Source organism: Macaca nemestrina, chromosome 10, assembly GCF_043159975.1.
Source record: "Macaca nemestrina isolate mMacNem1 chromosome 10, mMacNem.hap1, whole genome shotgun sequence".
NCBI lineage: Eukaryota > Metazoa > Chordata > Mammalia > Primates > Cercopithecidae > Macaca > Macaca nemestrina.
The window spans coordinates 62,262,711-62,285,201 of NC_092134.1; the positions used below are offsets into that span (position 1 = coordinate 62,262,711).

General features: G+C 37.9%; 1 protein-coding gene across 3 annotated transcripts in view; it reads left to right on the forward strand.

The window, feature by feature from the left end:
- Positions 1 to 22,491, forward strand: part of LOC105473377 (tetraspanin 8) — an 82,913-nt gene that overhangs the window by 20,301 nt on the left and 40,121 nt on the right. Inside the window, exons 1-2 of one of the 3 annotated variants that reach the window (XM_011727164.3) lie at positions 1,446 to 1,849; positions 5,016 to 5,058. The exons of 1 other annotated variant lie outside the window; for it this stretch is intronic. The gene's annotated coding sequence lies outside the window, so the exon portion shown is untranslated. Of the gene's footprint in view, positions 1 to 1,445; positions 1,850 to 5,015; positions 5,059 to 22,491 lie in introns of those variants that run through there. One more of the 3 variants, XM_071071442.1, reaches the window with a different exon arrangement.

Consider the following 22,491-nt stretch of genomic DNA (forward strand, 5'->3'; position numbering starts at 1 on the left):
AAGTTTTCCTTTTAGGTTACCTGGTACTTTTGCCTCACAGCTCTTAAGATCCTTTCCTTCATCTTGACTTTAGATAACCTGAAGACAGGGTGCCTAGGTGATGGTCTTTTTGTGATGAATTTCCTGGGTGTTCTTTGAGCTTCTTGTATTTGGATGTCTAGGTTGCTAGCAAGGCCAGGGAAGTTTTCCTTGATTACTCCCCCAAATATGTTTTCCAAGTTTTTAGATTTCTCTTCTTCCTCAAGAACACCAATTATTCTTAGGTTTGATCATTTAACATAATCCCAAACTTCTTGGAGGCTTTGTTCTTTTTTTTTTTTAATTCTTTTTTCTTTGTCTTTGTTGGATTAGGTCAATTCAAAAGCCTTGTATTCGAGCTCTGAATTTCTTTCCTCTTGTTCAATTCTATTGCTGAGACTTTCTAGTACATTTTGCATTTCTCTAAGTGTGTTCCTTATTTCCTGAAGTTATTATCTTTTTTTTTTGTGCTATCTATTTCACTGAAGATTTCTCCTCTCATATCTTGTATCATTTTTTTTATTTCCTTAAATTGGACTTCACCTTTCTCTGATGCCTCTTTGATTCGCTTAATAATTGACCTTCTGAATTCTTTTTCAGGTAAATCAGGGATTTCTTCTTAGTTTAGATCCATTGAGGATGAGCCAGTGTGATTTTTTGGGGGTGTTAAAGAACCTTGTTTTATCATATTACCAGAATTGTTTTTCTGGTTCCTTCTCATTTGGGTAGGCTATGTCAGAGGGGATCTGGGGCTCAAGGCTGCTATTCAGATTCTTTTGTCTCATTTGTGTTCCCCTGATGTAGTATTCTTCCCATGTTCCTAGGGATGTGGCTTCCTGAGAGCTGTACTGTAGTGATTGTTATTTCTCTTCTGAATCTGGCCACACAGCAGGGCTACCAGGTTCTGGGCTGGTACTGGTGGCTGTCTGTACAGAGTCCTATAATGTGAACCATCTTCAGGTCTCTCAGCCATGGATATCAGCATCTGCTCCAGTGGAAGTGGCAGGGGAGTGAAGTAGACTCTGTGCAGTCCTTAGTTTTTGTTGTTTAATGCACTATTTTTGTGCTGGTTGTCCTCCTGCCAGGAGGTGGGGCTTTCAAGAGAGCATCAGCTATGGTAGTATAGGGTGGATCAGGCAGTGGGTGGGGCCCTACAACTCCCAAGAGAATATGCCCTTTGCCCTCAGCCCTTGTCCCAGGTGGATGGGGAAGGATCATCAGATGGGGGCAGTGCTAGTGTGTCTGAGCTCAGATTCTCCTTCGGGGGGGGCTTGCTGTGGCTGCTGTGGGGGATGGGGGTGTGGTTCCCAGGTCAATGAAGTTGTTTCCAGGAGGATTTTGGCTGCCTCTGTTGTGTCATACAGGTTGTCAGGGAAGTCAGGGAAAGCAGGCAGTTACAGGCCTCACTCAGCTCCCACACAGCCTAAAAGGCTGGTTTCATTCCCACTGTGCCCCCCACAACAGCACCAAGTTTGTTTCCAGGCAGTGGGTGAGGAGGGCTGAGAACTTGCCCCAGGCTACCCGACTACCAGCTGAGAAAGCAAGCAGGACTTCTATGCCTTCTGGCCTGTTGAGTCTGTACATCGATTCATGCCCTCCCTCAAGTTTTGACCAGGAGACTTCGTATTCCGTTGGAATTGATACAAAGTTCAGCTGAAGGTTTCCTTCTCCCTGTGATCTTTTCCCAGTTCCTGTGGCAGCCCTCCCCAAGTACTCCCATGAGACAAATCAGAAATGGCTTCCCTGGGGATCTGGAGAGCCCACAGGGCTTTTCCCACTGCTTCCTCTGCCCCTGTGTTTCACTTGGCTCTCTAAATTGACTCAGCTCCAGGTAAGGTCACATCCTTCTCCTGTGATCTATACCTTCAGGTTCCCCGGTTAGGGTGTATTTTTGGGTGCGGATGATCCTCCTTTCTCACTGTCACAGCTTGGGCACTCACAGACTTTGGGCTGTCTCCCAGGTCCTGCAGGAGCAATCCACTTCCTTCAGAGGGCCTGTGGGTTCTCTTGGCTTCCCTGATATATTTCTGCAGTAGTTCTGTAGCAAGTTCATGATGCAAGTCCTCACACACTGCTCTGTCTGAGCAGGAGCTGCAAGTTAGTCCTGCCGCCTATTTGCCATCTTCTTTCTCCTGAATACATCAAAATGGATTCAATAGTTACATGTAAGACCTGAAACTATAAAACACTAAGAATAAAACATAAGGATAAAGCTTTTGTCATTGTTCTGAGCAATGATGCTTTGTATGTGACAGCAAAAGCATAGGCAAAAAAAGCAAAAACAGACAAACGAAACTGCATCAGACTGAAACGTTTTTGCACAGAAAAGGACAAAATCAACCTATGGAATGGGAGAAAATATTTCCAAACTGTACACCTACTGAGGGATTAATATCCAAAGTACATGAGGAACTCAAATAACTCAAGAGCAAAAAATACATAATCTAATTAAAAAGTAGGCTGGCCATAGCAGCTCAGGCCTGTAATCCCAGCACTTTGGGAGGCCGAGGTGGGAGGATCAACTTGGGTCCAGGAGTTCAAGACCAGCTTGGGCAACATAACAAGATCTTGTCTATAAAATATATATATATATTAGTCGGGTGTGGTGTAATGGCGCGTACTTGTAATCCCAGCTACATGGGAGGCTGAGGCAGGAGGATCCCTTGAGCCCAGGAGTTTGAGGCTGCAGCAAGCTATGATCACACCACTGCACTCCAGCCTGGGAAACAGAGTGAGGCCTTGTCTCAAAAAAAAAAAAAAAAAAAATTAAAAACGGGGAAAGAATCTGAAAAGATATTTCTCCAAAGAAGACATGCAGGTGGTCAATAGGTATATGAAAAAGTGCTTGATGTAATGAATCATCAGGAAAACATATCGAAACCACAATGAGTTATCATCTTACTACTGTTAGAATGGCCGTTATCAAAAGGACAAAAATCAGTTTGGGTGAAGGTGTGGAGAAAAGAGGACACTTTTATACATTGGTGGGAATGATTAGTACAGCCAGTATGAAAAATAGTATGGAAGTTCCTCAAAATTTGAAAATAGAACTATCATATGATCCAGCAATCCCACTTCTGGGTATATATCCAGAGCAAAGGAAATCAATATGTCAAAGAGTTTTCTGAACTTCCATGTTCATTGCTGCGTTAGTCACAATAATCAAGATATGGAAACAATGTAAGTGTCTGTTGCTGGATGAATGAATATGGAAATGTGAGATTATATCTATGGAGCTTTATTTAGTGGAATATCATTCAGCCTTTAAAAAAGGAAATTTTTTTTTTTTTTTTTTTTTTTTTTTTGAGACGTAGTCTTGCTCTGTGCCCCAGGCTGGAGTGCAGTGGCGCAATCTCGGCCCACTGCAAGCTCCGCCCCCCTGGGTTCACGCCATTCTCCCACCTCAGCCTCCCGAGTAGCTGGGGCTACAGGCGCCCGCCACCTCGCCCGGCTAATTTTCTTGTATTTTTAGTAGAGACGGGATTTCACCGTGTTAGCTGGGATGGTCTCGATATCCTGACCTCGTGATCTGCCCATCTCGGCCTCCCAAAGTGCTGGGATTACAGGCTTGAGCCACCGCGCCCGGCCTAAAAAAGGAAATTCTGTCATTTGAGATAGCATGAATAAACCTGGAGGATATAATACCAAGTGAAATAAGCCAGACACAGAAAGACACTGCAGGATCTTACTTATATGTGGAATCTTAAAAAGTTGAACCCATAAAAGCAGAGTAGAATTGTGATTTCCAGGGACAGGTGGGTGAGCAGGTGAAATAGGGAGATGTCAAAGGGTACAAAGATTTAGTTATGCAGGATAAATAAATTCTGAATATCTACTGTATAGCGTGATGACTATAGTTAATAATACTATATTGCATACTTGAAATTTGCTAAGAAAATTGATCTTAAGTATTGTTACCACACATAAAAATTATAACTGTGAAAAGGGAGATGTGTTAATTTGCTTAATTGTGGTAATCATTTGACAATATATACGTATATCAAAACATCATGTTGTACATCTTAAATACATACAATTTTTATTTGTTAAGTATACTTCAATAAAGCTGGAATAAAATCTAAAGCCACTCTAATTCCCAATCTTTTGTATGTGACTTTACTTATGTTTTAAATATTCATCCAAGTGTTCTGAAACTTCTCAGGATCTGCCTTGATGTGGGTATATTTTTATCTGTTGTTCTGGGCAATCAGTGTATGCTTTCAATGTAGGAATTGTTTTTGGATTTGTTCTTTAATGCTTTCCTTTTCTCCATTTTGTCTATTTATTCTTTAATTTTCTTTTCATTTCTCTTTTCTTTCTCCCTCTCGCTCTTGTGTGTGTGTGTGTGTGTGTGTGTGTGTGTGTGTGTGTGTGTGTGTGAAACAGGGTTTCATTCTGTGATCTCACTCTGTGGCCCAGGCTGGTGCTGGTGCACTTTAGCTTTGACCTCCTGGGCTCAAGCGATCCTCCTTCCTCAGCCTCCTGAGTACAAGTAGCTGGGGTTACAGGCATGCATCACCATGCCTGGATAATTTTTTTTTTAATGTTGTAGAAACAAGGTCTTACTATGCTGCTCAGGCTGGTCTTGAACTCTTAGGCTTGAGTGATGCTCCCACTTTGGTGTCCTAAAGTGCAGGAATTACAGGCATGAGCCACCACACTCATCCTCTTTTCTCTATTTTTTATCTCTGTATTTTGCTCTACTTTATAGGAGAGGTCCTCCGTATCTTCAAACCCTTTTTCTGAGATTTTTATTACTGCAAATATATTTTTATTTTTCCAAGGGCTCTTTATTATTCTTGATTATTCCCTTTATTTACTTATAATATTCAGCTTCTATTTCAGATGTAATCAACTTTATCTCTGACTATATTAATGGTAGTTTTTTGTAGTTTTCACCTCCCTGCATGGATGATTATTTGCTGCTTGTTTTGTTTTCTGCCTTTCATGTTTTCTCTAATTGTCTGGTGATCTGTGACTATCTGCTTATGTTTCAGGTTGTAGCGCTGTAAAGCTGATGGAAAGCTCTGTAAGAGTAAGGTAAGTTCTGGCTTGTGAACTGTGGGCTTGATTTTTGTGGTCAGGTTTTGGCTGTTTCAACTGTTTCTTTGGGGAATCCCAGATATCAGTATTTTTAGGTCTTTTTTCCTTAGGCTGATCAGAATCACTGGTGAAGACGCTTTTAGCCTCCTGCCTGGAAGATGTAATTCTGGATACCAGCTTTCTGGGACAGAGATGGGAAGAGGGTTGAAGGTTTCAACATTGAGTATGAAAATTTCCTTTAAAACTCACTGAATTCAGTATGGTACACAACCAAGGACTGTGTCTTCTCGCATAATATATATTTTTTTCATTTTCTGCTGACTATAAATCTCCAGTTTTCCATAAAATGGAAGCCTGTCTCCTGGTGAAGAGAGGCCATTTGGTGTCTGAGTGCTTTTTAAATAAACTTTCAAATAATCCTTCTGTTTTTAATCCTGTCTTCCATCAAAATCCCGGTGGCATCAACATCTTGTGCCACTATTTCCAGAACAGTTGGGTGGGAGATCTGGGGTGCAAATTGGTTGCTTAGCTTTCCTCATTGTTGGTTGAGAATACAACTTTCTTCACTTTGTTAAATCATCTACCACCCATCTATCAGTTTTTCAGCTTCCAAAAATTGTTTTCCTCTCCTGTGTGCTTTGTGTATCACAGGGTAATGGTTTTAAAAATTCCTTTACTGTTAGGTGGGTGGGTATAGAAGAGAGGATGGGTAAATGAATTGTTTCATTCTGGTACCTTTACGCAGCTATCCCCACTCACTTTTCAGGTAACTTTTCCAACTGCTCTTCCATACTGCGGAAACCACTCTGGCAAGGGAGCTGATGACTCAGGCCTCCGCAGGACTTGTCTTATCTGTGGTATTTGAAACTTGATACTTTCCATCTTCCTTGAACACCATTTTCCTCCCTATGATTCATAACTCATTTGCTTTTGAATCCCCTACTTTTCTTCCCTCCTGGTCTTGTCACAGGTCTTTCTGGGTGTATCTGTACTTTTATTGTTGATGTGCCTCAATGTTCTCTCTTTTCTCTTCTGACTTTTCTGCCTGCCTAGGGTAATTTGACTTCCTTTTATGGCTTCATCTACCACCTTTCTATTCAAGATTCATGAATCTTCATCAGTGTTTAGACTTTTTGCTTGGGCTCCTCTGCTTAATATCCAACTGTCTTCTGGATGTTTTCACTTCAAGCTCAACGTGTTCATAATCAAGCTCATATTTCTGCCAAATCTTTTTCTTCTTACTTCTTTTTTTCAACGTCGGTGAATGGTATTGCATCTCCTATAACTTAAAATAGAAAGCTTATTATATGTCATCTTAAAATAAGTGGTGTATGATAGCCCTATATCTGAGTTCTATAAACTATACTTCCTTCATGTTCTGTGTGTGTGAATGTGTGTGCATGTGTGTGTGTGTGTGTGTGTGTGTGTGTGTATTGCTCCTCTACCTCTCCAGTATTGCTGCCTTGGTTTAAGTCATTATTATCTCGTACCTGCCCTATTCCCATAGTTTCTTAATGATTATCCCAATGTAATTCTTAATGCACTGAATCTGTAGATCGCTTTAGATAGTATCATCACTTGCATGATACTGATACTGATTCTTCTAATCTATGAGCATGAGATGTATTTCCATTTGTTTGTGTCATCTATGATTTCTTTCAGCAGTGTTTTACAGTTCTCTCTGTAGTCCGTAATCCATCATCCATGTTGCCATTATAAGAATAAAGACCACAGTTCAATTTATTTATTTAAATAGCTTTTAGGGTAGAAGTGGTTTTTGATTACATAGATTAATTGTATAGTGATAAAGTCTGAGAGTTTATTGCATCTATCACCTGAGTAGTGTACATTGTATCCAATGGGTATATATTTATTCCTCACTCTCCTTCCATCCTAAGTCTCCAAAGTTCATTATACCACTCTGTATGCCTTTGCGTACCCATAGCTTAGCTCTCAGTTATAAGCAATAATATACAATATTTAATTTTCCCTTTCTGAGTTCCTTCGCTTAGAATAATGGCATCCAGCTCCATTCAGGTTGCTGTGAAAGACATTATTTTATTCTTTTTGTGGCTGAGTAGTATTCCATGGTGCATATATACCACATTTTCTTAATCTACTCATCAGTAGATGGGCACTTAAGTTGGTTCCATATTTTTGCAATTGCGAATTGTGTTGTGATAAATATACCCATGCAGGTGTCTTTTTGATATAATGACTTTTTTTTTTCCCTTTGGGTAATTACCCAGTAGAGGGATTGCTGCATTGAATAGTAGATTTATTTTTAGTTATTTAAGAAATCTCCGTACTGTTTTCTATAGAGGTTGTACTACTTTACATTCTCACCAGCAGTGTATAAGTGTTCCCTTTTCACCACATCCACACCAAGATCTATTTTTTGTTTGTTTGTTTGTTTTTGTTTGTTTGTTTGTTTTTAATAATGGCCATTTTGGCTGAGGTAAGGTGGTATTGCATTGTGGTTTTAATTTGCAATTCCCTAATGACAAGTAGTGTTGAGCATTTTTTCATATATTTGTTGGCCTATTTTATGTCTTCTTTTGAGAAATCTATGTACGTCATTTGCCCACTTTTTGGTGGGATTATTTTTTTCTCGCTGATTTGTTTGAGTTCCTTGTAGATTCTGGATATTAGTCTTTTGTCAGATGCATAGTTTGCAAACTTTTTCTCCCACATGCTGGGTTGATTGTTTACTCTGGTGATTATTTGTTTTGCCATGCAAAGAGGCTTTTTAATTTAAATGGGTCCCATTTCTTTATTTTTGATTTTGTTGCATTTGCTTTTGGGGTCTTAGTCATAAATTCCTTTCTGGCCAATGCCCAGAAGAGTTTTTCTCTAGGTTTTCTTCTAGAATTTTTATGCTTTCTGGTCATAGATTTAAGTCTTTGATACACTTTGAGTTGATTTTTGTATTTAGTGAGAGATTGGAGTCTAGTGTCATTTTCATATATATGGCTATTCAGTTTTCCCAGAATCATTTATTGAATAGGATGTGCTTTCCCCAATTTGTGTTTTTGTATGCTTTATTGAAGATCAGTTGGTTGTAGTATTTGGCTTTATTTCTGGGTTCTCTGTTCTGTTCCATTGGTCTATGTATCCACTTTTATACCAGTACCATGCTGTCTTGGTAACTATAGCCTTGTAGTATAATTTGAAGTCAGGTAATGTGATGCCTCTAAATTTGCTTTTGTTGTTGTTGTTTTTGACTTGGGATCATTTTGGCTATTTGAGCTCTTTTTTGATTACATATGCATTTTATGATTGTTTCTTCCATTTCTGTGAAAAAAAAATGACGTTGGTATTTTGATAGGAAATGCTTTGAATTTGTAGATTGCTTTTGAATAGTACATTCATTTGCATGATATTGATTCTTCTGATCCATGAGCATGGGATGTATTTCCCATGCTTTGATTTTTAAAATTTTATTGAGACTTTGATTTTTAAAAATTTATTGAGACTTGTTTTGTGTCTTAGAGTGTATGATCTATCTTGGAGAATGTTCCATATGCTGATGAGATGAAAGTATTTGTGTCATCTATGATTTCTTTCAGCAGTGTTTTATAGTTCTCTTTGTAGAGATCTTTCACCTCCTTGGTTCAGTATATTCCTAGGTATTTTATTTTATGTTTTGCAGCTATTGAAAAAGAGATTGAGTTCTTGATTTGATTCTCAGCTCGGTCATTTTTGGTGTATAGAAGTGCTACCTGTTTATGTACATTGATTTTGTAACCGGAGACTTTGCTGAATTCATTTATCAAATCTAGAAGTCTTTTGGACAAGTCTTTAGGGTTTTCTAGATATATGAGAATATCATCAGGCAACAGAGATAGTTTGACTCCCTTTTTTCCAAATTGAATGTCTCTAATTTCTTTCTCTTGTCTGATTGCTCTGGCTGGAACTTCCAGTGTTCTGTTGAATAGAAGTGAATGTAGGCATCCTTGTCTTGTTTTAGGTCTTAGGGGGAATGCTTTCAACTTTTTCCCATTCAATATGATGTTGGCTTTATACTTGCCATATAGAGTTTTTATTATTTTGAGATATGTTCTTTCTATGCCTAGTTTGTTGAGGGTTTTTTTTTTTTTTTTTTTTTTAAATCATGAATGGATGGTGGCTTTTATCAAATGCTTTTTCTGCATCTAGTAAAATGGTCATATGGTTTGGTTTTAATTCTGTTTTTGTGATATATTGCATGTATTGACTTATGTATGTTAAAACATCCCTGCATCCCTGGGATGAAACCAACTTGATTATGGTGTATAATCTTTTTGATGTGATGTTGGATTCGATCTGCTAGTATTGTGTTGAGAATTTTTGTACTGATGTTCATCAGGGAAATTGGTCTATAGCTTTCTTTTTTTGTTATGTCCTTTCCTGGTTTTGGTATCAGAGTGACACTGACTTGATAGACATAGTTAGGGAGGATTCCCTTTTTCTCACTCTTTTGGACTAGTTTCAGTAGGATTGGTACTAATTCTCATTTCCATATCTGGTGGAATTCAGCTGTGAATCCATCTGACCCTGGGTTTTTTGGTTGTTGTTGGCAACTTTTTAAAAAATTATTATTATTACTCATTCAATCTCACTACTCGTTTTTGGTCTATTCAGGATTTCCATATCTTCCTGCTTCAATCAAGAAAAGTTGTGTTTCCAAGAATTTATCCATTCCCTCTAGATTTTCTAGTTTGTATACATAAAAATGTTCATAGTAGACTTCAATAATATTTGTATTGTGGTGCTGGTTGTAATGTCTCCATTTTCATTTCTAGTTGAACTTATTTGAATCTTTTCTTTGTTAATCTATCAATTTAGTTTATTTTTTTTAAAAGAACCAACTTTTTGTTTCATTGATCTTTTGTACTTTGTGTTTCAAATTTAATTTTGTTCTGCTCTGATCTTTGTTATTTCTTTTCTTCTGCTAGCTTTGAGTTTGGTTTGTTCTTGTCTAGTTCCTTGAGGCATGACATTAGGTTGTGAATCTGTGATCTTTTGAACCTTTTTTAGTTTGTTTTTGAGACAGAGTCTCACTCTGTCACCCAGGCTGGAGCGCAGTGGCACGATCTTGGCTCACTGCAACCTCCACTCCCTGGGTTCAAGTGATTCTCCTGCCTCAGCCTCCTGAGTAACTGGGATTATAGACGCCTGCCACTGCACCTGGCTAATTTTTGTATTTTTCGTAGACACAGGGTTTCACCATCTTGGCCAGGCTGTTCTTGAAACTCCTGACCTCATGATCCACCCGTCTCAGCCTCTCAAAGTGCTGGGATTACAGATGTGAGCCATGGTGTGCGGCCCTTTTGAACTTTTTGATGTAGGTACTTAGCACTATAAACTTTCCTCTTAGCACTGCTTTTGCTGTATCCCAGAGGTTTGATGGCTTGTGTCATATCATCATTCATTTAGAATAATTTTTCAATTTTCATCTTGATTTCATTGTTAACCCTAAAATCATGTGGGAGCAGGTTGTTTAATTTCTATGTACTTGTATAGTTTTGAGGGTTCCTTTTGGTGTTGATTTCTAGTTTTATTCCACTGGGTCTTAGAAGATACTTGATATGACTTTGATTTTTAAGAATTTATTGAGACTTGTTTTGTGTCCTGGAATGTATGAGCTATCTTGGAGAATGTTCCATATGCTGATGAGACGAAAGTATGCGCCGCAGATCTTGGGTAGAATGTTCTGTAACTATTGATTAGGTCTGTTTGCTAGAGTTTAGTTTAATTTAATTCTAGTGTTTCTTTGTTGACTTTCTGTCTGGATAATCCGTCTCCTACCAGAATTATTTTTCTGACTCCTTCTCACTTGGGTAGACTATTTCTAGTATTCCTGATTTTATTTTTGATGTGACTGTAGTTTTTTCACTATTTTTTCCCTTTGAGGATGTGACCTTAATGTTTGTAATTTATGGTGGCCTAATTTGACTGTTGGTGCTTGCAGGGTTGTAAAGACTCTGTATGAGTTCCTTGTTACAGAGAGCTTTGTGTGATGTCTTTCTCAGATGCTGGTGACAGTAGTAATGTGGTAGGTGTGTGAGCAGGTTCACTGTCTCACATGCGGTTGGAATTGCAGAGGTCTCTTGATATGTTTATCTTCTTCCACAGTGGTATACATTTATTTATTTATTTATTATTTTTCCCTTAGTATTTTACTTACTTGGTTGAACAGTTCAGGCTTCAGGCCAGTAGGGGAGATGTCCATGGGTAAAAGCCAGCTGTGGCTAAAGCACATGGGTAAATGCAATACCCAATGGTTGGCAGATGTCACAGCCTTAACGGAGGTGGCTGGAGAGCTATCATGGGGAAGGGAAGGAGCCACCTCAGCTCTCCTGCCAGTCCAGCTAGATAGTCATCCACCTCCCATTCGTACTCCTGACCCACTGTTCTGGGTATTCAGATCAGAAAGACCCCTTTTCATCTGCAAGAATGTTGATGCTCCATGTAGGGAGCTTCTTTCAAAGCATCTGTGGTTTCTTTCAGTTTTCCTGTTAAGTTCCTGTGTTGCTTCTTGGAAAAAGAGCTCACAGTGTGAATCTCTACACTCTATTTTGTCTTTGCAAGTAGGAGAGGCATACTAACAATGCCTCCCATCTACCATCTTGGGGGGAAAAACAACAACAACCAAACCACAGTTCTTTTTAAAAAGCAAAATGGATCATGGTTCTCTCTAGCTTTAAATTCTTTGTCAGTTTTTCATTCATCATAGATATAAACATTTTTAGTTTGGCCTGAGAGGTGCTCTGTGACCTTTCAGGGCAATGCAGGTCTTGGTACATTGGCCCATGAGGCTCTCTTTCTGGAAAGCCCCTGCTCCTACCTGTAGATGCACATCAGTCATCTTTTAAAATTCATCTTAGATTTCTCCTCCAGTTTCCCACCCCCAACCCTCACCCAAGGTAAAATGAAGTATACTATCTTTTATGGGAGGATAGTACAGTACAGAGATTGGAGTATGAGTTTTGGAATCAGACTTAGGCCTAAATTCTGGCTCTACCATGTAAGATATGTGGGATCTTGGATATATTTCTTTAATTCCCCTGTGCCTCAGATTTCTTATTTGTAAAATGGATTTGTAATTGAACTTACCATGTGGAGTTATGAGGTTTAAAGGAAACAATCATATGAGAAGCATTTAGAACAATTACAGCCATAAAATCCCGTACTGAAGCTTATTCATGATTCCTTTTACTACTCTGTTCTGTATAAACCTTTATTATAACTCCTCTGACACTTTTTACCCTCATTTGTTTGCATATGTCTCTCCTTGTAGTATTTTAGGCTTTTTGAGAATAGTGATTATATATGATTCACTTCTGTGTCCCCAGAGACTAGCCTTCTGTGTTGCATACAGGAACATATCAGTATATGTTTGTGGATGAATGAGTTTGTTAACAACAGTGGAAAGCATATATACTACTTATGTTGTGGGGAAAATTTTGTGCTTCACTGGAAAACTGAATGGGTTAGAACAATCTCTTCTAGGTTATCTGATTCTGATTTTATGGAGGCTCTGGGCTTTCATTGACCTTGAGCTATTTTACAATTCTGTAAATTGTAGGTAATTGATAGAAACGAATAATACTTGTTTTGGACATTCAGCTAGATTCAGCCCAGTAGAGATTCAGTTGCCTTTTTTCCTTATTATGGAAGAAGCAAGAATTTTGCCTCCATTTCAATAAACTTAACCTACAAATTGTTTTTATTTGAATTCTCCTTTGAATTGCTTGTAACCTCTTACTAATTCCCTCATTAATAATGAGTTAAATAAAATCTGTGATACAAACTCACTTGACATCTGTATAAAATCCATGATATTATCCTTATTTTGAAAATTAACCGTTTAACATTGCTCAACTCTTATCTCATGACGATCTTATACATTTCAGAATATTTTACATGATAAACTGTAAAAGACACACTCTAGATGCGATCTGAAACCATCTTTTCTTTGGGACATCAAGATTATCATTCATAATTAATAAAACACATTAGTCATTTAAGGCCAAGTTTGGGGCTTTTTGTCTAATAGGAGGCTGGTTTCTAGGTCTTTTTTGCTAAAACTTGCACAACTTTTATAACAACTTGTCTCCTCCCATGAGGCAGACAACAAAGACAAAAATCTTTTTAAGTATGTAGAGAATCATATGGGGCCCTTATGGAGCTCTGCGCATATGGAATCAGACTTGTAGGGATAGTCTTAAGGATTATAAAAAGGAAGATTTGGCAGAATAATAAAGGAAAGAAAATTATATCTTGAACAGCTTTTCAATCTTTATCAAATTATAACTATTACAAAGGTCATTTAACCATAAAAAGTCCACCTTAATTAGATCCACTACCTTCTGGAAAATGACAAAGTATAAATTATAAAAAGCTACTAAAGGAAAGCAGGTAAATTTAGGACTGGCCACACACACAAAAAACTCTAATTCAGACTAACTGAAGAAAAGAATCAGTCTAAGTTAGTGGCATTATTTATTTATGGCAAACTTTGTCAAGAAATGCAAATTTGCAAAGGTCAAGTGTTACAGAGTAAGGTCTTACTTGCCGTGCTTTAATGAGAAGGCAAGTCGTTTGTAATCAACACATTAATTGTATGCAAGTGTACATGGTTAAAACTACTCAAAAACAACATGTTTCCTTCATTAAATTAAACATTCTGCCTGCTTACATTTCGATTACACTTTCACTTGCTTCAGAGAACAAATGTAAAATTCCTAATTATCAGCATATACATTAGTGAGGATGCTGAGTTTCTTATGAGATTTTTCTCTATGTTGTATATAATGTTCTACTTATCTCCCTCTTCTTTAAAGATGTAGCTGCTGATGCTTATTATTTAAATGTCTATCAGCATTTAAAAGATTGATCAGTGATCTGTAGGCTTTTAAAGATTGGTTAGAAAGTATGTAAGGTCAATAGCCAAAGCAATAACAAGAACCATCAGTTGCTGAACATTTACAATGCATCAGAACTGTGCCAAACCCTTTATATGTAACCTCTCATAAGAACACCCATTTTGCAGATGAGGTAAAATACTTTTACTTTCCCTGATTAATTGTTCCCTCCTCCTCCCTGTCCCTCCACCCTCTTTGCATGACTGGCTCCTTATTTTTCTTATCAAGTAAAACTACCTCCCAATAGGAGGCCTTCTAGACCATGCAATCTAGGTAAGTTCTTATAAACAACTTTCCTGACACCTTGTGCTTTTCCTTCGTGGCACTTAACTCGTAAGTATAAATTGATTTGCTTGCTTATTTGCTTTCCACCTATGCCCTGCTAGACTGCAAAATCTACTGGGGCTTTTGCTCTGTTGACTATTGTCTTATTAGGGATTTAAAAGATATTTGTTGAAGAGACAAAATACACATTTTTCTGAGCTGGTAAAAAGCAAATACTTTAAAACCCAGAACTTTGTGAAGATAAAGTCCATGCTTTTGCCAGAAGCCTTTGGTTTGCATCTCTCTTTGGGTAGCTAGTTTTCACCCTTGTTTTGCCCCTTTACTTCACAGTCTCTGTGATGGAGCCATCTTGTCTTCCTTGCAAGCCAAGCTGCCTTGCTTGTTAGTTTCTGAAAAAAGTTGTAAACCCTTCATTCTTGAAAACATTGTGTTATTCTGATCTCAGTGGACACTGTTATCACCCTGCTGTCTGTTAGCTTAATTGAAACCTGCCCTCCTCTTGGGAGGGCTGGGTTGTGCAAGGTGACTTCATGACAAGCAATGCTTATATGAAAGCACTCAAAGGATGTCAAACAGTTAGGAAAGTTGAGGAAGGATTTTAGTGGAGATAAAAGAGATAAAATGAGGGATGTTGACAAGCCAGAATGCAGTTTTTGATTTTCCTTCTCTACTTTCACATTCAGTTAAAATGTTGCAGGAGGTTTAATAAAAGGAAGCACTGGGTTGTGTTCTAAAATACCAGAAAGGTTTAAAAAATATCTCTGACTATTGTAGTGATGAAGAAAAGTTGGAGAGTTGAGAAACAGTTGTTTTATTGATAGAAGATGATTGTTTATTAAAATTGTACGATCTTCTCTCCCTAGAAATTCCTTAGGAAAATACAAAAATCACAATATTTATATATTCTTTCATTCACTCAATATTTGCTAGACATACTTCTTAATGTAAGAAACACAAAATTGCGATATAGGCCCTAGATTTTGCACACTAATAGAGAGAAAATACAAATAGACAACTTTATAGAGTGTACTTAAATTGAGTTATGGGGAAAAAGTGCTCCTTCTCACTGTCTCATGTGAGAAGTACCATCTGACTTAATCCTGAACAAATCGGTTTCATTGTATCAATGAAGTTGTTGATATGGGCATAGCATTTGAGACAGAGAAGCTGGAAGGAATGAAATATAGAACTAGTTAAACAAGAAAAAGGGCAGAAAGGTTTGTATTGGTTGGTATGAATGATACTTTTTGGGAAGTTTTAGGATTACGATTATAAAGGTTATTTGGGAGACTGATATTTAATGGTCTTGATGCTCTGCTAAGGAGTTTATATTTTGTTTAGGTAATAGAGAACAATTACAGGTATTTTTGCTAAGTATAAGAAGTTTTTAAAAACACGATACTTATTTTGGCAGTTTACCATGACCTGGAGAGATGAAAGATTATTTTGGAAGAAAATTCTCCATGGGTCTCTCACATTTCTACATATCTTCTGAGCAGAGGAATTGACAGATTTTGTTCCAGACTATCTTTTCAAGAATGTTTATACAGCAAACAGTCTTGGAAGATAAAAATAATGCCACCCTTATAGGAGAGGAAAAAGCACCCCTTTAAAAGATTGGAGTTTTCTAAGCTCAGAGTCCCTCTGCGTGATAAAAATTTATTGCATACTCACCATCCACCTGGGCTTCTGAGCATCTCCCGAGTGGAACTTGGGAAACAAAGAGAACCTAGACAAACATGAAGCTTGTAAAGCTTGCTGTGCCATGAGTTATAAAGTCATTTCTGTCTTACCCAGGAGTCTCATGTCTTTTGATGGCAACCATCAAACTATGAGGGGTTAACTTGTTAGTCTGCAAGTAGGATAAACCTCAGAGCCTTCACAGTTTTCAACAGAGTGAAATCTTGAAGTTCAAGGAAGCAGTGATTATAGAAATTCATTAAGGCACAGTAAAGTATTAGTGGTGTATATGAGGCTAAAGTTGTTCTAAAGGTAGCAACATGTGTCTGTAAACTGGGAAAATGGGGAAATAAACTAGTCAAGAAAAACGGTTTTTGGGCATGATTTCACCTGGGGTGATATTTGTCTCATTTAAAATAAATTAGATTAAGAGAATGAAAAGACAAGCCACAGAAGGAGAAAATATTTGTAAAACACCTATCTGGTAAAGGACTGGCCTCCGAAATATACAAAGAACTCTTGAAACCCAGAAATAATAAAACAAACAATCCAATTAAAAACTGGACAAAAGATCTGAAAACACCTCACAAAAAAAGATATACAGATGACAAGTAAACATATGATATGGTGTTCAACATCATATGTTATTAGGGAATTGTGAATTAAAACAACAATAAAATACTACTAAAATGGTTAAAATAAAAAATACAGACAATACCAAATGCCGATAAGGATGTGGATCATTAAGAACACCTACTTATTGCTGGTAGGAATGTAAAAGGGTACAACCACTTTGGAAGATAGTTGGACAGTTTCTTACAAAACTAAACATACTGTTTACATAAAATCCAGCAATTGTGTTATTTGCTATTTACCTAAATGTGTTAAAAACTATGAGTGTATAAAATCCTTCACATGACTGTTTATAGCAACTTTATTCATACTGGCCAAAACTTGGAAACAACCAAGATAGCCTTCAGTATGTGATTAGATAGACAAATTACAGTGCATCCATACAATGAGATATTATTTAACATTAAAAATAGACTCCTGAGCTGCAAAAACACATGGAGGAAACTTAAAGGCACATTACTAAGTGAAAGAAGCCAGTATGAAAAAGCTACACACTACATAATTCCAACTGGATGACATTTTATAAAAGGCAATACTATGGGCTGAGCACAGTGGCTTACGCCTGTAATTCCAGCACTTTGGGAGAGTGCCTGTAATCCCAGCTACTCCAGAGGCTGAGGCAGAGAATCGCTTGAACCCGGGAGGCAGAGGTTGCTATAAGCCAAGATTACGCCATTGTACTCCAGCCTGGGTGACAGGGCACGACTCCATCTCAAAAAAAAAAAAAAAAAAAAAAGAAAAAGAGAAAAAGGCAATACTGTGGAGACAGATGAAAAAGATCAGCGGGTGGAGGTTGGGAGTAGAAGGAAGAGAGGGATGAATCAGTGGAGCATAGGGGATTTTTAGGGCAATGAAACCTCTCTGTATGATACTCTAAGAAGGGTGTCTTAAACAGCTGTCGATATCCATAGAATGTACAACACAAAGAATGAATTTTAAGGTAAACTTTATTTAGCACTAATATATCAATATTAGCTCATTAATAATAACAGTATACCACAGTAATTCAAGATTCTAATAACTGGGGAAACTGTCGTGGGAGGTAGGGGAGAGAATATATGGGAACTCTCTTTCTGCCCAATTTTCCTGTAAACCTGCAGCTGCTCTAAAAACTGAAGTCTATTAATTTAAAAAATTGGAAAGATAGGAGGTGATGCTGGGTTATTTGGAGAAACAAATCAATCTAATTTGATAGCCTTGGGTTTGGGTTCCTGTAAGATATGAAGATACTAGTATGGCACATAAATTAAACAGAGGAAAAAGTGACCCACTAAAAAGGCCAACAAAATATTGGGCAAAACAGCATCAAAATTGAGAACAGTTACCTACCCTGGTGGGAATTGAGGGACCACCCACATTCAAAGTACTGCTTGTGTCTGGCTGTTAAACCTCAGGAAAGACAGAAAAATGCTGGGGTTTAAACCTGAAGGATCCTTAATAGGAACTAACTCTCTCCCTTTGCTGTCACATTAGCTTCTAGCTTCAGCAGAACCAACTTTTTTTTTTCCAGATCTTTTTCCTTCTGGATCATAGTCTAACATGTACCAAATTGGCCTTTTTACTCAGAAATATTTGAAATAAAATATCACAGCATGAAATAAAGCCCCTGTCCTAGAATGGATGCTCGGAGAAGAGTGTTCTTGGATATATATCTGCCTGCTTATATCACATCATAATAATTATGCCCAGTTTCCCCACCCTGAAAGTTCTCTGAAATGTTAGATTTGGCCCCTGGTCACTGACTTTCCCTTTATTTAGGCTTTGCCTCCACCCAGCCAACAGAGAGCTCCTATCTTGCAGTTTTCCATTTGATACAACCCACAGCAGACCTAAACCACCACCCCAGCCTGACTGCTGAGACCTGTTCAGCTATCTGTCTCCTCAGCTTTGGATCAAACCACTGCACTTTAAAAAAAACTTAATTTTCTTGATAATTAATATATTTGCATACTTCAAAATCAAAAGGAAATAAAAACATATACTATGAGAAGTCTTGTCTCCACCTAGTCCCCATCTATTCCTTCACCTTAAATTTTCTTACTTATATATTTTTAAATCCATCCCCCTCAAGCATTTACTCTTTGAGTTACAAAGAATCCAATTACACTCCTTAAGTTACTTTAAAATGTACAATTAAGTTATTATTGACTATAGTCTCCCTGTTGTGCTATCAAGTCATAGGTCTTCTTTATCCTTTCTGGTTCCCCCCCCCCCCCCACTGACCATCCCCACCTATCCCTGCAACCCCTCAATCGCCTTCCCAGCTACTGGTAACCGTTATAACTATGTGTATATTTTTCTAAGTTGCCTAAGATTCTTTCTGGAGCATCTCATAATATAGCTATTAAAATTCTCACCATAGGTTTCCCTTGATTTCCCATCCAATACTTCTAATATTTGATTGGATTTATTAATTCAATTGATACAGAATATTTCTTACTACTATTATGTAGGGTACAATTCTGAGTTACTATAGGTTTTGAGAGATTCATCTGAGAGCCTATAGGAAGTTATCGTCCAAGAAGCTTATATTCCTACTTTTCTATTGCATATTACAATTAACTTAGTTGTGATCTGCACTCATGATTTCCTACAGGCTTTGGTATAATTAATAAAGAGTTTAATTCTACATGAACAACATTGTAATCTTAATTGTCCATAGGGTAAGAAACTCTTCAATTCATTTTATACAGGAACAAATTTTCACATCCCCCTGAAATTCCCAGTGGACAGTGGAACTATATAAACTCATGTTATCCTAGTTTCCATATATCGAGTGCTTCCCTTTAGAACAAAACTTGAAATAATTGTCTAAAATAAATAATTTCACTTTCATACCTCTCATTCTTTCTTCAGTCTTTTCCATTTGGGCTCTGTCTCCACTATGTGACTAAGGATGGTCTTCTCTCAAAGACGCAGTAATCCCATGCTGCCAGAACCAGTGGGATTGGGAGTTCTCATCTTACTAGACTTCTCAGCAGCACTTGGCAGCTGCCTCACTCTCTCTGAGACATTCTTTTTCTGACTTCCTGGACATTACCCTGATGGTTTTCTTCTTAACTGCCTTTCAGTGATATGTATTTATTCCCCCTTTCTTCAAATTTAAATATTGGTATGCTCCAGGGATAGGGTCAGGGTTCTGAGGTAATCTGTCTATGCCTTCTCCTTAGGTAATTTTATCTAGTACTTAGCTTCTAAATAACTTCTATATGGTAATGTGAAAGTGAACTAAATATGGCCTGAGAAGGATTCTGTACTTCTATATTTGAATCCTTATGGGCTAACTGCAGCCTAGCTTAATAGGTAGACAAGATTGGAAACCTAACTTAGGAGTATGCACGCGTAACAATAACTGAGTCTTGGCCAATCCCAGCGGCTGTACCTCAACCATTCATACCCTGCTGAGTGTTCAGACTATATTCAAACAAGGCAAATGCAACCTGTAACCAATCCAGCCGTTCTGTACCTCACTTCCGATTTCTGTACATCATTTCCCATTTTTTGTCTATAAATCTTCTTCCACCACGAGGCTGCACAAACAACCCCATCAAAAAGTGGACAAAGAATATGAACAGACACTTCTCAAAAGAAGACATTTATGCAGCCAACAAATGTATGAAAAAAGTTCATCATCACTGTCATTAGCGAAATGCAAATCAAAACCACAATGAGATACCATCTCACACCAGTTAGAATGGCAGTCATTAAAAAGTCAAGAAATAACAGATGCTGGAGAGGATGTGGAGAAATAGGAACACTTTTACACTGTTGGTGGGAGTGTAATAGTTCAACCATTGTGGAAGGCAGTGTGGCGATTCCTCAGTGATCTAGAACCAGAAATACCATTTGACCCAGCAATCCCATTACTGGGTATATACTCAAAGGATTAAAATTAATTATACTATAAAGACACATGCACACATATGTTTATTGCAGCACTGTTCACAATAGCAAAGACTTGGAACCAACCCAAATGTCCATCAATGATAGACTGGATAAAGAAAATGTGGCACTTATACACCATGGAATACTATGCAGCCATAAAAAAGGATGAATTCATGTCCTTCACAGGGATATGGATGAAGCTGAAAACCATCATTTTTAGCAAACTAACACAGGAACAGAAAACCAAACACCACATGTTCTCACTCATAAGTGGGAGTTAAACAATGAGAACACATGGACACATGGAGGGGAACACCGGAGCCTGTTGGGGGTGACAGATTAGGGGAGGGATAGCATTAGGAGAAATACTTAATGTAGATGATGGGTTGATGGGTGCAGCAAACCATCATGGTACGTGTATACCTATGTAACAAACCTGCACATTCTGCACATGTATCCCAAAACTTAAAGGATGTATATATATAAAAAGAGTCTCTGTGAATCTGCTATGATTCTGAGGGCTGCCCGATTCATGAATTTTTCATTGCTCAATTAAACTCCTTTAAATTTAATTTGACTGAAGTTTTTCTTTTATCAGTGAGGACTCTCAAATCTGTATGTCCAGCCCTGAAATTTTCCCTGTATTCCATATTCATATATTGAACTGTTCATGTGACATCTCCACTTGCATATCTAATAGGTATCTTGAATCCAAAATACTCAAAACAGAACCTATGATCCTCCCCCAGTTTTCTATCAACCAAGTTGTTGAAGTTAAAATCTGGGTGGTATCCATGTTCCTCTCTTTCCCTCACTCTCAATGTTGATTTCACCTCTAAAGCATCTTCTGAATATATTCACTTCTCTTCCTCTCCACTACATTCACCCTAGACCACTCACCATCATCTTCTGCCTGGAACACTGGATCATGTCACTTCATCGCTTAAAATCTGCCTGCATGTCCAGTACCACTTAAATCAACTTTATTATCTTTTCCCTGGCTTACATCTCTCTACAGGATCTGGCCTGAAGAGCTTCCTCTCTGAACTCATCTCATACCATGCTCTCCATAACTATGCTACGTACATGCTCCCCTTCTTTCTCCAGCATACTCAGTATCTGCTCACTTTAGAGGCTTTGTGCTGTTACCTTTGTCTGGAATGCTCTCGTCGTAGATCTCCGCACAGCTTATGCCTTCTTATCAGACAGGACTTAGCTTAAATGTTACCTTATCAGAGTTCCACCTAATGTGAAGTAGTTTCCTCACTTTGTAGCACAGGATACTGCCATTCTTCTCTTTCTGGTATTTTTTTTTTTGCATATTTATTTATGTATTTCTTTGCCATCTCAAGTTGGTTGACTATAATGCTTGTATGAGTGGTCTGAACTTTATTTTTCTTTTGCAACGTTATCTCCCAGCACATAGTGATGATTATAATTTGCCAGTCATTCGGCCAGGCAGTAGGAATGCAATGGTGAACACAAACAGGGGCTCTCTATTGTTATTTAAAAATGAGTTAGTATATTTAGATAACTTGTTATTCAGTTATTCATTCAATAAATATTTATTGAGAGCTTACTGTATTCCAAGCTGTGGGGATATGGCAGCGAACAACACAAAAAGTGCCCTTGACCTCCTGAAGTAAACATTCCAGAAAGAAAGCAGAAAAGGAAACAACAGATAAACAGATATGAAATATAATGAGGAGGATGAACTGTCTAGCTCTTCAGACTAAGAGGATTCAGCGGAGAAGGTGGAGGAAATGAGTTAGGAATATGCTTGGCAAGTCCAAGGAGCAGCAGGGTATCCACTCTGGCTGCAGCAGCGTGAGTAAGGGAGAGAATGGGGCAAAATGAAGTTGAGTCAGCCAAGGGCCTATCTTGTGTGGCTTTGGATTTTATTCTAATTGCAATGGGAATACATTAGAGGGTTCAGAGGTAGGGAGTGACATAATCTTTTATTGCAGAGAGAATTGCTTTATGAACTATTTTCTTCTCAGAGAGCTCTTTAGGGGATTGGCTGAGAATACAATGATCC